Genomic DNA, 16,130 nt, shown 5'->3' with positions numbered 1-16,130 from the left:
TAGTCTTACATTATTTCTCTTTGCATCATCTTGCAGCCATTGAATTGATATTTCCTGCTTCCTTGTTAATTTTAAGAGATCCTTCCTTTCGTGTTCGTTAGCTGCAACCCTGTCTTCAAGGTTTGAAAGTCTATCTTCAATTTCATTCCAGCAGTTTTACCAGCTTTCAATGGAATTTTAAATTTCTGGATATCTTTTTGAATCTGTTTCAGGCATTCTAACTTTTTCCTATATTGTTCATTCAAGGTTTCCATCATTTTCCTATGCTCCTTTATTTTTTTTTAATATATGTCCTCTTTAGATATGCTGAGCAATTCTTTCATTATGATTTTCATTTCTTTTTTTACCTGAGAGATTATTTCTGATCTGATTTCCTCTATAGCCTCATGTATTTGTTTCTTTATTTCAGCTGCTATCATTGCAGACATTTCAGGTGTGTGACTTCCAATTTCTTCTGTGTTCATGTCTCCTGGACTTGTTCTGGTTGTGGTGGAGATCTGAGATGGTATTTTCCTTCTTCATCTTATCATTTTCCACTTCAAAATTTTTTTATTTTGTTTTCTGTGATGATCCTTGTTAGTTTTGGTAATAGGTATCTATGTCACTAGTATCAAGGCCTTTTATGAAAAATCTGTTCTTCAGGGATACCTTGTATGTGTAGGAGATTCTAGGTTTGTTTCTATCAAAAGCTATTACCATCCCAAGTAATTGAGATTGAGATGTTGGTTTCTGTTTTGCTCAGTCCCATCTTTTGATTTAGGGCTGTAGTGAGCTTATTATTCCAGAGCTTTCCAAAACTGTTACCCATAGAGAACAAGTGATTACAATAGATATGATGTCCTGGTTACAGTAGTACAATTAGCAATAATGATAGCTTTAAGTACAATTGAGAAATTGACAAACTGTACATTAGACTATAAGAGCAAAGTCTGTAGCTATATAACTGAACCAATCAGAAATTAGAAATTTATATGTAAAGTGTTTCCCCTTGTTAGTGTGGGTTTACCCTGTGGTGTGGATAATTAGGGAGCATGGTGTCTAAGATAAAGATAACCTGAAAAGAAGTAGAAGCAAAACTGGACAAAGTTTGGTCATTCAAGTTTTGGATAACTAGGGAAGTGTGTAGAAAGAAAGAATGAAAGAATATTCAAGGTATCTGAGCTTGGTGTCTCGGTTTGGGGGATGGGATTAGAATATAAAAAAAGAAAGAAGGAAAAAGAAAAAAATTAATAAAAAAGAAAAAAGGAAAAGAAAAAGATAGTAAGTTAAAGACAAAGATGAAGCAAGAAAAATAAAATAAAACTATATTAAAAAGGGGGCAGTCCCATTCCTCTGTTTCTATTCTGTGTGTCTTTGTCCCTAAGCACCACACTGGTTCACCTAACTTACCACCTGTTGGCTCATATTTTGGATGTATTTTCTTTTGCACTAGCCTCACCTGTCTATCATGTGCATCTCAGTATATGTCCTACTGTGTAGCTGTTATTCCCTGCAGCCTGGTCCTAAGAGTAAGAGTAAAAGCAAGTTTAAAAAAATAGGTGGTCAGGTATCAGAGACAATTAAATGTTTTTGCAAAAACATCAATTTGTATTACTTATGTGAACTTACGTGTACCTTTACTTTTTGATTAATCATGTTTCCAGCAATAATATGGAGTAAGAAAAAAGAAAATGTTTTTCATAAATTAAAACATTTTCTTTTATATACATTCTGATTGGAAAAATTTTCCATTCTGTCTTGTTTACTTTTTTCTCGCTGCTGGGACAAAACACCTGATGCCCAAAATTAAGGAAGGAAAGGTTTATTTAGCTTACAGTTCGTGGAAGTTTTAATCCGTACTTGGCAGGATTATAAGGCAGAATGGCACATTGCAGAGAGCTGCATCTCAGAGCGGCAGCACACAGCTAACCCGCAAGCACTCACTAGGGTGGAATGGGGGAGGAATGCCCCCAAGCAGCTCCTTCCTCTCCCTTACATATGCAAACTATCCACTCCGGGGCAGGTGCAGCTTTCACACCCATATTCAACTCTAATAGCCTGCCCCATATCCGCAGGAGGCTTTGGGGGGACACACAGACATAAACCATAACACATTCCTACAAGTAAAGATAGCAGACAGCAAATATTTGCTTGGTCTTACACATTCTATGCCCCAATATGTAGAGTAATATAGCATTGGATACAGTAACACAATTTGGAAGACTGCTTTAAAATATCTGTAATTTATTATCCCCTATAAGAAAAATGTATGGATAGATATTTGGTTATACCCTTATCATGTACTAATTTTTCTAATGTGAATTTGATTAACAACCCACAGACATTTATTTTATGTGTTAATTTAGCATGTCTTTACCTTCTGATGCTACTTAAAAGACTGCCCCACATTTACCTATAGAAAATATGATTCCATAATAATTTTGCATGCCCATATTACAAGTTATTATGAGGTTCTTGTTAGGAAATAGACATGCAAATATATTAGTTAAAACTTTAACACATTAATGCATTCCATTTTAATATATCATTTTAGCCAGAAGAAGTCTCAAAAATATGCCTATAAAATTGCATAAGAATACTTCAAGTTTGGTAAAGTTTTTTCCTCTGAAAAAAAAAATCATGCTAAAAGTAAAAGATAAAGAAGAAGGATTTTATAAACTGGAAATTATAGAGGAAGTATCAGTGTCAAAGCTGCTCTGGGAATTTATTTCCAATTATGAATATAGTTAGTCATAAGATGATCTATTTTACAAAAATTGATATTCTGTTCAACTAACAAGGAAAATTAAGAGAGTCATAAACCTCTTCTTCTCATGACATTTATTTCTATACTTTGACTTAAGAATGACCCTTGATTGAACAGTGAACATAGCCTATGAAAAACTATCAGGTATCTGAAGACAATATACAGTTATTTACTTACATTAAAGATGGACACAAAAATGAAAATATTTTCTTTGCAGTGACCACAGGGGAAAAAACCATATTTATATAGTGGTACAGATTTATGTTAGATAAGCTATCTTGCAAGAAACCTTAAGATTGGAAACATAAAATTAGCCAGTGCTTTCAAATAAAACCAAAGCATAGCTAATAAAAACAAAAAGAAAAATAAAAAATGTAAAAGTCAAAATATCTGTTTGAGATACAAATAGTGGACTATTGCTGTCACTCATTGCTCTGACACTAAAATGGTTGCCAGTATAGAAATGATGTAACAACATTTTTGCAGATTTCCATGATTAGTATCTCAAAGCTACTCTTTCTCTGTTGTAAAACTACTCATTGATAGATTTTTGTTTCAGACTTATAAGGAATAGCCTGTAGGTGAACAGCATTCCTTCTAAGAACAAATAAAAACCTGAATTAATTTTTAAGTATTTAATCCTGTTGGAAGTCTGAGACATCCAACATTTTTTGGGAGCAGGAAACCATAAAAGTCAGAAGCTCATTAAAGTTGGTTAAACAGCTGTGCTACACTTTTGCCCTTGAGCCTTTTGGTAACATTGAAGTTGTGTAGGGCAAGATGCCGAATTTAGCAGAAAACACCTAAAATGCCATAAAACTAGCTGTGGAGAGAAAATGACAATATAATGATTCCAGGTCAACACAGTTTTAAAGAGCTTAGCTCATAGAGATAGGATAAACATAACGAAACGAACCCAACATTGCCTTACTTTCTAGTGTGAGGCTTGGCCTGGTGAATATGTGGAGCACAAATATGAAATGTCAGCTGAAAATCTTTCTACAGTATTTGAGTTAGCAGAGAGACAAAACTGTAGTTCTCAGTCCACTAGATTAAATACTGTAACAAGCTCTCAGTTTGGAATCCAGCAGAATACTCTGTAGAAGTGGATACAACCAGAGGTTGAAAAACACATCAAAAGACATCATTAAGAATTATAAAAATAATGTAGCATGCAAAGATATTTATTATGCATGTACTCAATAAATATTCTTATATTCAGAATATATTCTACATATATACACACATGTATGCATATATATTTCATATATATACATGTATATTTCTATTCATCCTTGTAAATCAATAGTAAAATAAATATCATATCCCAACACATAAAACAGGAAAGAATCTTAATTCAACATATTAACAATCAAGTAAGGAAAATATCCAAACAGCCAATAAATCTTGATAAAGATTATACATTTTAGGGACTGGGGATTTAGCTCAGCGGCAAAGCGCCTGCCTGGCAAGCACAAGGTCGTGAGTTCGGTTCCCGGTACTAGAGAAAAACCAAAAAAAAAAAAAAAAAAAAAAAAAGATTACACATTTTATTAGTCATTAAACAAATAAAATTTAAAGCTATAACAAAATTTTACTAAACATATATTTAGGAAAAGTTTCAAAAATATCCGTGACTGAATAGAACAACTAGAACTTTACAGAGAAGGTGTAAATTGATATTATCACTGAAAAACTACTTGGCATACTCAGTTAAAGTTGAACCTACCCATTTCTTAAGACCAGTAATTTTGATCCTAGGCATACAGTATTTTCAACAAAAGAGTGTGCATATGAACAAAAAAAGTAATAGAATTTCATATTATCAATACTTATAAAATTTCTATATCAGAAACTCTAGAACTGTGTCAATATATGATCAGAAACATACTTTAGTATATCTATATTAGCAGTTCTCAACTGGTAGTGATTTGCCTCCCAGGGGAACCTGGTGATATGGGAGATAGTTTTCCCTTTCACAATCTTGAAAGGATGAGGGGAAAATAGCATTACAAGTATCTAAGAGGTGAAGACCAAAGATGTTGTTAAATGTCCTATAATGCACAGAAAAACTCCCACAACAAACGATTATCTGGTCAAAAATATCAATGATGGCAAAGTTAAGAATCATGATCTGTACAATAAAATAATATCTAGAGAACTGACTAATTTTGTACATGCAAGACAAAATCCACAAACATACAGCTGACAAAAGTAAGGCAGACACAATGAGTACATATTTTATAAGTCTGCTTACATAATTCAAACTCCACCAAAACTAATCAGTATTGATAGAAGAGAGGATGGTAATTTTTCTTGTTGGAGGAGTAATGATGAGAGTGATACAGGTTTCCTTCTATTTCATGATCTGGGAGCTGATTCTATGGGTCTATTTTCTCTATGAAAATTGCTTGACCAATGTTAATTTTATTTAAAGCTATTCATTGTATCGTTAGCCTGTAACAGTAGTGGAGGTGTTTATGTATATAATTGGGAATTTTACAAGGCAATTTCCATTTCTAAGAAGGATATAAATTGTTAGTTAAAAATTCTAAATACATAGTTTCCTATTTCCCAAATGTGTGTGTATAACACATTGTCAAGGAGTTCTTTCCAGTACAGTGTTTAAAAAAATCATTTCAATTGCTTATATCTATTTTTTGTATTTTCTTTCAAAGGCAAGGTCCTTCAAAATGTTTTTCATTGCTTGAGAAGTAAGTTAGCTTTTACAAGAATAATAAAACAGACAGCATATCAGGATATCCTACAGTGAAATACCATGGCAACCAATACTTTGGCTGAGTCTTTTTGACCGTGGGCAAATCTGCCCAGGTCTGTCAAATTCAGTATATACAAATTGCCATCAGAAATACTAATGTTGGCAAGAGGAATAACATTCTACCTTAATCATATATTTAGCTAAGACACATAAATAGCTTTGAGGAGTCAGAAATAAATTACTCCATCAAGGACTATATATGCATAGAACTAAATATTAAATATAAAACATTTTTGTTATTCCATTAAATCACTTTATGGTAAACTGTATGTAGATTAAGTGATTCAGCATCATTTTTTTTTTTACTTATCGAAGACAAAATAATTGAATTCCAGGTAGTAATTGACTATATATAACATTGTGCCCAGCAGTACATAATTTTCTTACATGTATGGTATTTAACTTGATTATTCATTTTAAATTCAGTATGCTCAGAGGTATCTCCTTATTGGTCAATTTAGACATCTTTGCTTAAGGGAGGACTGGTGAAAGGGTACTTTGGAAGAACTTGGTAAAGAAAATTTAGAAGAGAGGAAAGGTAGAAGGAAGAAGTGGGGTTAACGCCATGGATGTGGTTGAATTAGAAGAATGATGGGAGGATGGGAAAGAAAACACTGGGGAAGAGTACAGAATATTCTGAGGTTACACCTGATATTTCAGTTCCTCATGTGAATGGGAGAGCTCATGGGAGCAAATTGTGGCCAGTGGAGCTCATTTTATTTTCTTCGTTTGTTTGTGGGTTTTTTGTTGTTGTTGTTGTTGCTGCTGTTGTTTTTCAGACAAGATTTTTGCATGAACTCATTATATATCCCAGGCTGGCCTCAAACTGATAACAGTCCTTCCGCCTCAACCTCTGAAGTGCTGGGATTACAGGTGTGCATTAGGATACCTGCATTTTGCCATTGGAATTTTTATGGGACTACTTCATGAGACTTTTGGTGAAAGTCTATAAGTGAATTTATATATAATTATAATTTCACTCTATAGGTGAAATTTTATTGCTTTCTTCTATTTACCTGAATCTTGTGGTAAATTGGTGACTGTGAGCCACAAGCAGTGGAATAATAAAATAGGAATTCAAGGAACACAACAATTCTGAATTGTCCCTGAAATCTCTACTGTACATTAGATTTTTTTTATGGTGCAGACAAATGTCTACATTGTGTATGCCATAATTTTCACATTTGCTTTCTTCATAATGAAACCTTTAGTAATCAATATGAGTTCCATTTTTTCTCCCTTATGCCAAACCTAGAGTTGGAACTAGGGATACAAATGTCACTTTTGAAATGTCTCCTCTGCTTAAGAAGCTTATTGTCTGCAGCTTGGGAAATAAACATTAAAATTGGTGCAATATATTGTTGCAAGTAGTGTAATATGGCCTACAAATGTGGAGCACTCAAAGTCTGATGCAGCTCCATCAAGGAGATGATCCCTGAGTTGACAGTGTTCACAAAGCAGTTACACCTGCAAGGATGGAAGATTATTCCAAACAAAGCACGCCTCATGCTAGAAGGCATATGTCCATGGAATACCCACCCTCCAAAGATATTAGAAATTTTTGTGCTAAAAGAATTGAATCTGAATATGAGAGAGGTATATGACAACACTAAATCTATGTATCTAAATGAGCACTAAATATTAAGATACTCTGGGATTGAGATAAAGAATATAAACATAGTCCTATAAACAATATTTAAAGGATTTGATTATTGGCAATTCATTGATCACAATTTTGTTTCAAAACGTCCTTTGGAAAGGTAGGCTGGAGCCATGAGATAAGATACAGAAAACTGAATCATCTCTGAATTAAAACAAAGCTCATAGTGAAGCCTGACTAGATCACGAGGATAGTTGCAAAATTCAGAAGTGCCTTCTCCTTCATCTCACGCGTTGGAGTGTTTGCTGAAGTTTCTTAGGGCTGCCTGAGTATAGCTTCTCTCTCTTGTTATTTTAACAGTTTGTCTCTGTTAAAAGCCTTAGCTGCAAAGCAGCACCAAATTCTGTCTTCCCCATTTTCCAGAGGAATCAGTTCTGAGTCCTTTCTCTTTTTATTACTCTCTCTTCCAGGGTGACTTCTACTATAGCAGAGAATGCCACCCCATATACAGAAATGCACTACAGTATTAGAAGGCTATGAGCACAATGATATCTATAGTAATAAAAATATAGACATTAATATAGCATATATAGTAATATTTGAGCAAGATGAACTAATTAATCTGTAAACCTTTAAATTAAAAGTCCATATATTTCTAACTCAGCACACCTGGGTATTATTAAGCATATCAGAAAACAGGACCTTAGCAAATTTGCAGAAGGATTACTATATTTAAACTCTTTCACATAACACTTCATATCTCCCCACCAATGAATTTGAATACTGTCATCACTTTGGCTGTGTTTTGAGTTTGAAGACTCTATGTAAACAGAACAACAAAGATTGCAGTCTTTTGCAACAGTGCTTTTGCTCTATATTTTATTTGGAGATTTACCATGTTGTTTGTTTTTTTTCTTTTACTAGCCAGATATTTTATTCTTTATTTTTTTATAGTTTCCTAGTGAATAAAATACTTTTATTATTCAGTCTGCTTTAGATAGGCTTTATGGACTAATGTGAATAGCGCTATAGGAAAACTCTGAGAAAATTGTGTTCTGGGACACACGTACTTACATTTCATTCAGGCTCTACCCAACTGTGGGTAACAAGTTACACATATGTTCAGCATCCATAAATAATACTTAAAGGTTTTGTGAGTTGTACAAATACCTTAATATTCCCTATTGCACTTAGAACCTCTGATGGTTCTAATTCTTACTGACCTTGGTGTTCATTCTCTAATTCATTTCAGCCTTTCTGTTGGATTCATGCACCATACTTCTAATTTGTATTTCTTTCATGATTAATGATAATGTATACTGTTTTTTCTCTTTAACTTGAAACAGACTTTATATAATTAATCACACTTTATCAGGTATATGCATTGTGAATATCATATCCTACTCCTTGCTTTCCCTTTCATTCTTAATAATGTACTTTGAAGAGAGATTCTGCAGGAATAGCATCATTCATTTGTGCACTTTTCTTCTTAATTGGGACTTGTGAGGTCTTTTTAAGAAACATTTATCTATCTAAAATATACCAAGAAAATCTATTTTTTTCTCACAGTGTTAGTTTTTACATTTTAAATTTGGATCTACACTCTATTCACAGAATATGTGAGAAGAGTATACTTCACTGTCTCGGTGATCATATAACAAGGAGCTGTGTACGTTTGTTTTATTTCGCAGTGCTATTTCTTTTTGTAGTTGCTTTCTCTACACTATCCTAATTAGTATAGAAGTATAATAAATCCTTATTTCTGAAAGTATAAACTGTGCAGTTTTATATTTCTTCTTTATGATTGTCTCAGTTATTCATAAATTCATGCTGCTTTAAGTATTAGATTCACCCAGGAAATTTTTATTCTCACATACGCACAGCAGCAATTTTTCAGATTACATTGCATGTACAAAAATTACATCTTGGAATTACTTTGTCTTATAATCATTGAACATGATGTATGCAGCAATTTTTATGCTCTTTAAAAATGTCTCATTAATGTCTGTAGCTTTCAGAGCAGTCATCCTGCATGAGTTTTGGCAAATTGCTTCCTAGATATGTAATGATTTTGTTGCTTTTAGAACTGATTTTTGCAAGGCTAAATTTATTTTCTTGTTGTTGGTCTTTTTTGCTGTAATATACATGTAAAATTGATTTATGCATAGTGATCTTGTATTTTCCATCTTTGGTAATTGTACCCATTATTCAATTTGTCTACATATTTTTTTTAAATTCTACAAATACTTTCCATTATAAACAATATATATTTTCCTTTCCAAAATATGTATGTTTTATTTCATTCTATTGCCTTTTAATATTGAGTTGAACAACGATAGAAATGGGGGTAATGGGGATCACGAGCATTGCAGTTTTGATCCCAACACTGGTCGATGAGTAGGAAATTAAATATTTTCACATTCACTTCATATAGTATAGCTTTTTGCACTATTCTTTGTGGGGTGGAAAAAAAGAACCCTTCGTTTTCACTTTGCATTGTAAGATTAAGAGTCTTCAACTACTGGCACTTCATTTGGTCGGTCTAATGAATTATAATGAATGATTTTCACTCCATGTTAGATCAAAGTGGCATTTACAGAAAATGATGTGTTGTGCTTTTGACATGTCAGATAAAAAATTGTATACATTTGTTTTGCTCTATATGATACTTGAACTTTATCTTTTTATCTATTTCTCTTGCCTCTTTGTTGAGAACAAATGGCAGTAGTAAAAATTCTTAATTTTTCTTATATAGTAGAAGTAAACTTCATTTGTTCCCCATTTTAAGAATGACGTTACTTAGGGAGTCTGTCATATATGATATTTATTGTGTTGAGTTCCTTCTCTAATTTGGTAATCATTTCATCATGAAAGTATATTAAATTTTGTTAAATATTTTTCCTACTCCTGTGGAAATGATCCTGTATATTTTCTCTATTTTTGATAATGCAATGCACATAGTTGTTTTGCATATATTGAGGCACTTGTACATTCCTGAATGACTCACTTCACCAAGAATGATTTCTTTAGTGAGCAGCTGAACTCAGTTTGCTTATATTGTGTTGAGTATTTTTGCATCTTTATTTATTGTGTTGGTTAGGAACATTGGATATTGGACCATACTTTCTGTTTGTTTGTTGCTATTTCGGGGGTCTTGTCAAGTTTTGGTATCAGACTAATGCTGCTTTCATAAAATAAATATGAAAATACCCCTTGCTCCTTAATTATTTGATAACATTACATCAATTCTTGATCCATGATTGAAGCCATCAGTTCCCAGAATTTAAATTTTTATGGAAGATTTTTATTACTGACCCAATATCTTTTATTACTGATCTATTCACATCTTCTCTTTACAATTAAAAACACATAAGACTTATGTGTTAGTTGCTTCATGCATTTATTCTACGTATCCAATCAGAGTAAAATTCTTAGAGTGTCTTATGATCTTTTGTATGTCTGTGAAAAGTGTTGCAATATTTCCTTTTATATCTCTAATTTTATTCATTTTAATTCACTCTCTTTGTCTCTCTCACTCTTGTCAATTTTGTTTATATTCACCAAACTCGTACATTTCTTGATCAGTTCTATTGTTTTTCTAGTGTCTATTTCATTTACTTTTTTTGATGTTTAAATATTTCTTCTTTATACTAATTTTTAGTTTAGTTCTTATTTTTTTGTTTGCTTAGGTATAATATTTTGTTGTTTATTTGACATGTTTTTGGATATATATGTTGGCATTTACTGCTTTACACTTCTTCCTTAGGTCTGCACCCAATAAGTTTAGTATATTGTGTTCCTGTTTTCCTCTACTTCAAGAAAAAGTTTTAATTTCATTTCAATTTTTCCTCTTTTCATTAGCTATTAAGATGTGTTTTAAAATTTTCACGAGTTTTGATTGTCAAAGTTCCTCCTCTGCTTCATTTCTAGTTTTATATCATTGTGTTCACAAAAGATACTTAATGTGACTTAACTCTTAAATTTGTTAAAACTTGTTTTATGGACCAAAATACGATCTGCTTTAGAAAATGCTCATTGTGCCATTGAGAAGAATGTATACTCTGTGCCTCTTGGGTAGAATCCTCTAAACATTTCTTTTTAAGTTGTTTTCTGTGTTGATGAGCTGAAAATAGTCTTGGAGTATGTTACAATCAATATATTACATTGTTTTTCCTTCCAATCTATTAATATTTGTATTATATATTTAGCTTCTCCCACACTAAGTGAAAACATTTATATTTGTTACATTTTCTTTTACAAGCAAGTCTATTATCATTACATAACCATTTATTTGTTTCATTTTTATAGCTTTCAAAAGAGGGATTATATTATCTAAATATGGCTTCAACTTTTCTATGATTTCCATCTGCAAGAAAGAATTTCTCATCCCTTCACTTCTAGTCTATGTATTGCACTACAGATGAAGTGAGTATATTGCAGGCATCACACAGTTAGGGTTTTTGTTCATTCAGCCATTTAATGTATTTTGATTAAAGAATTTAATCTATTGACTTTCAAGGTTATATGTAAGAAGTTACCATGGCTATTTTCTTAATTATTTTTTGATTGATTTATACAGCTCTCGTTTTTTCCCTCTCTCTTACTACTTTCTTTTGTGGTTAATTGATTTTCTTTAGTGTTCTTTAGGTTTGTTGCTTTTTATTTCTGTACATTTAGTATACTTTATAGTTTTGTGATTACCATGAGGAGTACACAAATTTTTTAGAGTTATAACACATTATCTTAAGCTTACAATTGATACTTGATTCAGAAATTCCTCTGTGTACTCCACCTTTCCCCAAAGTTTAAAGTTTTAATGTCTTATTTTAAACATTTTATATTGCATATGCCTTACATTATTGTAGTTATTATCTTAATAGTTTTAAGTTTTCCTTTCATACTACTTAGGTAAACAATTTATAATCCATCATTACAGTACGAGTCTATTGCACATTTAGTGATGTACTTATTTTTTCTGTTAAATTTTGCATTTTTAAATGTTTTCAAGTTATGCACTAGCATCTTCCACTTCCGTTTGAATTGCTCCTTTTAGCACTTCTTATAAAACAGATTTGTTGATGATTAAGTACCTCAGCTCTTATTTTACTCTCATTCAATTTTGAAAGAGTTTTACTGGATATAGCATTTTTAGTTGCCATTTTTTTCCCTTCAGTATCTTGAATGGATTTTCCACTCTCTCCTGGCTGGCAAGATTTCTACTCAAAATTATGGTGTTAGAAGACTGACTCTGTGTTACACGTTATTATTTTCCTAGATTCCTGGTTTTAGAATTCTACCTACAAGTAATTTTTAACAGTTTGACTAGACTACAATTAGTGGAAATATTTTTACTAGATTGGAGAATTTCAATCCTCCAGGCCTTGGATTTTTCTAATGTTATTGATTTAATTATTGATTTATTATTGATTTAAATAAAAATTCTTTTCATTTATTTTCTTCTTCTCACTCTTGAGGACCAGTGCCTTGAAACATTTATGTTTCTGATTTTGATCCAAAAGAAGCCCCATAAACTTCACTTCTTCCTAACATTTTTCTTACCTCTGACAGAGTACTTTCAAATATCTGGTCTTTGAGTTCCCAGATTCTTTATTCTGCTTGATTATATCTGTTGTTTATGCATTCTGTTGCCCTTTTTCATTATGTTAATTATTTTTTTCAGCTCTAGAATTTCTAATTATATATTATTACCATGTCAGTCTATGCCAAGTTCTTCATTTTGGAAGTATTGTTTTATTATGTCTTTGGGTGTTTTTTTTCTATATCTTACTGAAATTCATCAAGCTTTCTTATAAAAGGTATTTTAAATCTTTTGTTAGGCAGTTCATGTATTGCAATATTGCTTTCCTAATTCACTATTAAGATCCAAGGAATATTGTACTCTCATTGCTTTAACAGTTCCCCTATGGAAGGTATCTTTCTTCACAATGTGCTACTTTGGGTTTAAGAAGAGTTGATGCAAATAATCTAAAACTGTACTGCCTACCATACATCATGTGTCTTTTCTTATTGTGTTTTAATCAAGTATTTTGGTTCACACCTGGTTTCCTTCAAAATCGGTATTTTTGTGGATGTGTAATAATTGGAGAGTCTTATTTCACTGTCTTACTTCATCTTTTTCCTAGATTGGTCTGTTCTTTGATTGTTCATTGGATTGTTCCAGCATTTTTTGACTATTACTTATTTCCCTTGCTATCACACAGAATTTATGTTTAATAGTATAAGGAGTCAAATAAGTAAAGGGTATAATTTTTATATATTCATATAATATCTAATTAAATATGCATATATTTAATTATTTCAATTTGTGACATATGTTTTTTCCTAAAAACATATTTGTAAAAACCTTCAGATATATTTAATTTGGATCAGTAAATAAGAACAGTAATGAATCTCCTTTCATTAATCATAATTTTAGTTTTATTCTTTTAACTTTTAGCCTGCATAAATTGAGAATAAAACTTATCAGAACAATGACTATGATTAATATCATTTTTCTTTTAGTTTGAACACACATTCTGTCACTAATTTTTAAAGAATTTCAAAAATAAACCATGTTTAATTTCTTATGTCAGGATTTCTGAGTCTTTCCTTTGTTCTAACAAAATTATTTCAAATTTCTTTTAAGAAAATGAAAGATAATAGGACTGGTGCATATAAGTGTGCTGAAACTATTATATTAATTATGTTTAGCTGTTTCATCTGTCAATTCTAGAAAGTTACATATAAAAATTTCTGAATGCTTTTTCATGTGAAGTAAAACAGATTAACTAAATTATCTTGTAGAAAGCTATTCAAAATCCTGAAAATACAACAATTCTATGTAATAATGTACCGCATTCTGTATCAATCTTTATGACTGGGTCATTCAAGGCATTGTATGACTTTACAATATTAAAGGATAGACTTAATGAACATGCATTTTGGTACTATATAATTATGCAGATTGTGGCTCTTTAATTTTTAACATGGTTAAATTTATTTCAACCCTTGTCTGATTTCTGCACTGAATAATCTTCCATCATCAATAAGGAAAGGGAAGGGAAGAAAATTCTTCTGTTACTGTTAGTCTTGATATGTCAACTTGACTGGATTGAGAGATGGTTAGCACCAACCACCATAGCTGGCTTGATGGTGGCCAAGAGGGACGGAAACTCAAATGGAAAGCAGACATACTGAGTTGAGGCCAATAAACAAAAGCAGGTTCAGAAAAAATAACTAAAAGGAGAGACTCACTGGATTGAAATCCAGCAGTGAGGGATTTAGAAAGGGAACACAGAAGCTCCAGGATTTCGTCATCCCTTACTTTCCAGGTACTGCACATGTTTTGGTGGAGGATCAGGCTCATTGAAGAAGGACTTCGCATTTCAGAGGTGGCCTGCATAATAGAATAGGCGGTCCATCCTACTGCGCTCCTCACCAGCAAGAGGTACACGGCCAGTAAGATACTGCTAAACCAGAACATAAGAAAAGTTGAACACTGGAGAGAAGAACATGAGACGACACAGTAGACCCTTGGGAATTTGAAAACAGTTGTGCAACTCTGATCACGAACCCAAATCTAAGGGCTGAAAAATCGGGGCTTGGGGGCTGCTGCACGAGTAAGCAGCGTCTGGTAGTGGTGGAACTCGGGAAAGAAGACGTAAAACTGACTCCAAAATAATTACTCAGCCATTCTTTCCACATACACTGGGAGAGTACTGGGAGAGTTGTGCCTCGTGGACATACTGCACACAAGCCCTACATCAGGTGCCCAAAGAGGAGCCCACAAAGCCCCCTGCCGGGGATTAGTGAAAGCAAGGAGCCCTAGGGTTTGCCCTCTTCGTAGGTTACAGAGTGATGCTTTGCAGACAGGGACAGAAAGGAACCATAGGCAGACATATAAACAGCGGCACCTGGATCAGAGGGCATCCAAAGATGAGCTAGGCAGAAGGCTCCTGCAGAGAAAACACAGAGGCGATAGCAGAATTTTCCCTCTAGGGAAGAGTGGCACGTGAGAGGGCAGTGGTGGAAGATGATGGAAAATCAGGTGTCGTGCCAATTACACAGCACTCTACCTTCCCCAAGCTAAGAGAGTAGTCAGATATTGGGAGACATAAAAAGGCCTGCAGTTAGCCACACCCCAAGCATAGTTTATATCTGGGAGTGGTGGGCAAGAGATTCTTCCTTGCTCACAGTCAGTAGGTAAACAACACGTGTCAGCTCATAGACCTGCAGTTGAACTCAACCTGCAATATAAATGGTACCATAAAAATACTTCAGGTTTGTGCTTTTGCAACTGCTTGACTTTCTTTGGCAGATTATTCTTTCATTTTTTTCATTCTTATCTTTTTTCTCCACTTTTCTTTTTTTATTTTAAAGAGAAGGAAAATAAACAATAAAAACAATGCTATAAAATTTCAAAACAGGATTGTAGGAGAGCAACAATGTTCCATAAATTGTGCATTGTTATCTTCAAAGTAGTCGCTCATAATACAAGCTACAGGCGTGAAAAACCCATCAAGCAGTACAGGTGTATACCTATGCATTCAATGAGCTAATAGCTATTAGTAGTATATCTATCTTAACTATCTTGTGTGTACATATATATTTATTTTTCCTCTCAAATTCCTTCTTATCTCCTTTCCATCATTCCAGTTTCTCTTTCCTTTTGAGAATTTTCTTCCCATTTTACAATATCTATTGTACATTTTGTTCTTATTTACTCTTTCAGCTTCTTACATGTGGGAGAAAATACAATGTTTACACATGAGAGACTGATTTATTTCACTTAGAAGTTTAAGCTCAAATCCCATCTATTTCTTTATAGATATCTCAAGATTATTTTTCTTTTGTAGCTGAGTAGTACTCCATTTAAAAAAAAAAAAAACACATCTTTTTTATCCATTTCTTGACTGATGTGCATTTGGGTTGTTTCTAAGATTTTGCTATGACAAATCATGCTGCTATAAACATGGGTGCACATATATGTCTGTGGTATGATGTTT

Source organism: Chinchilla lanigera, unplaced genomic scaffold (genome assembly GCF_000276665.1).
Source record: "Chinchilla lanigera isolate Chin_1 unplaced genomic scaffold, ChiLan1.0 scaffold00035, whole genome shotgun sequence".
NCBI classification, from domain to species: Eukaryota; Metazoa; Chordata; class Mammalia; order Rodentia; family Chinchillidae; genus Chinchilla; species Chinchilla lanigera.
This window is presented reverse-complemented; position numbering follows the sequence as displayed.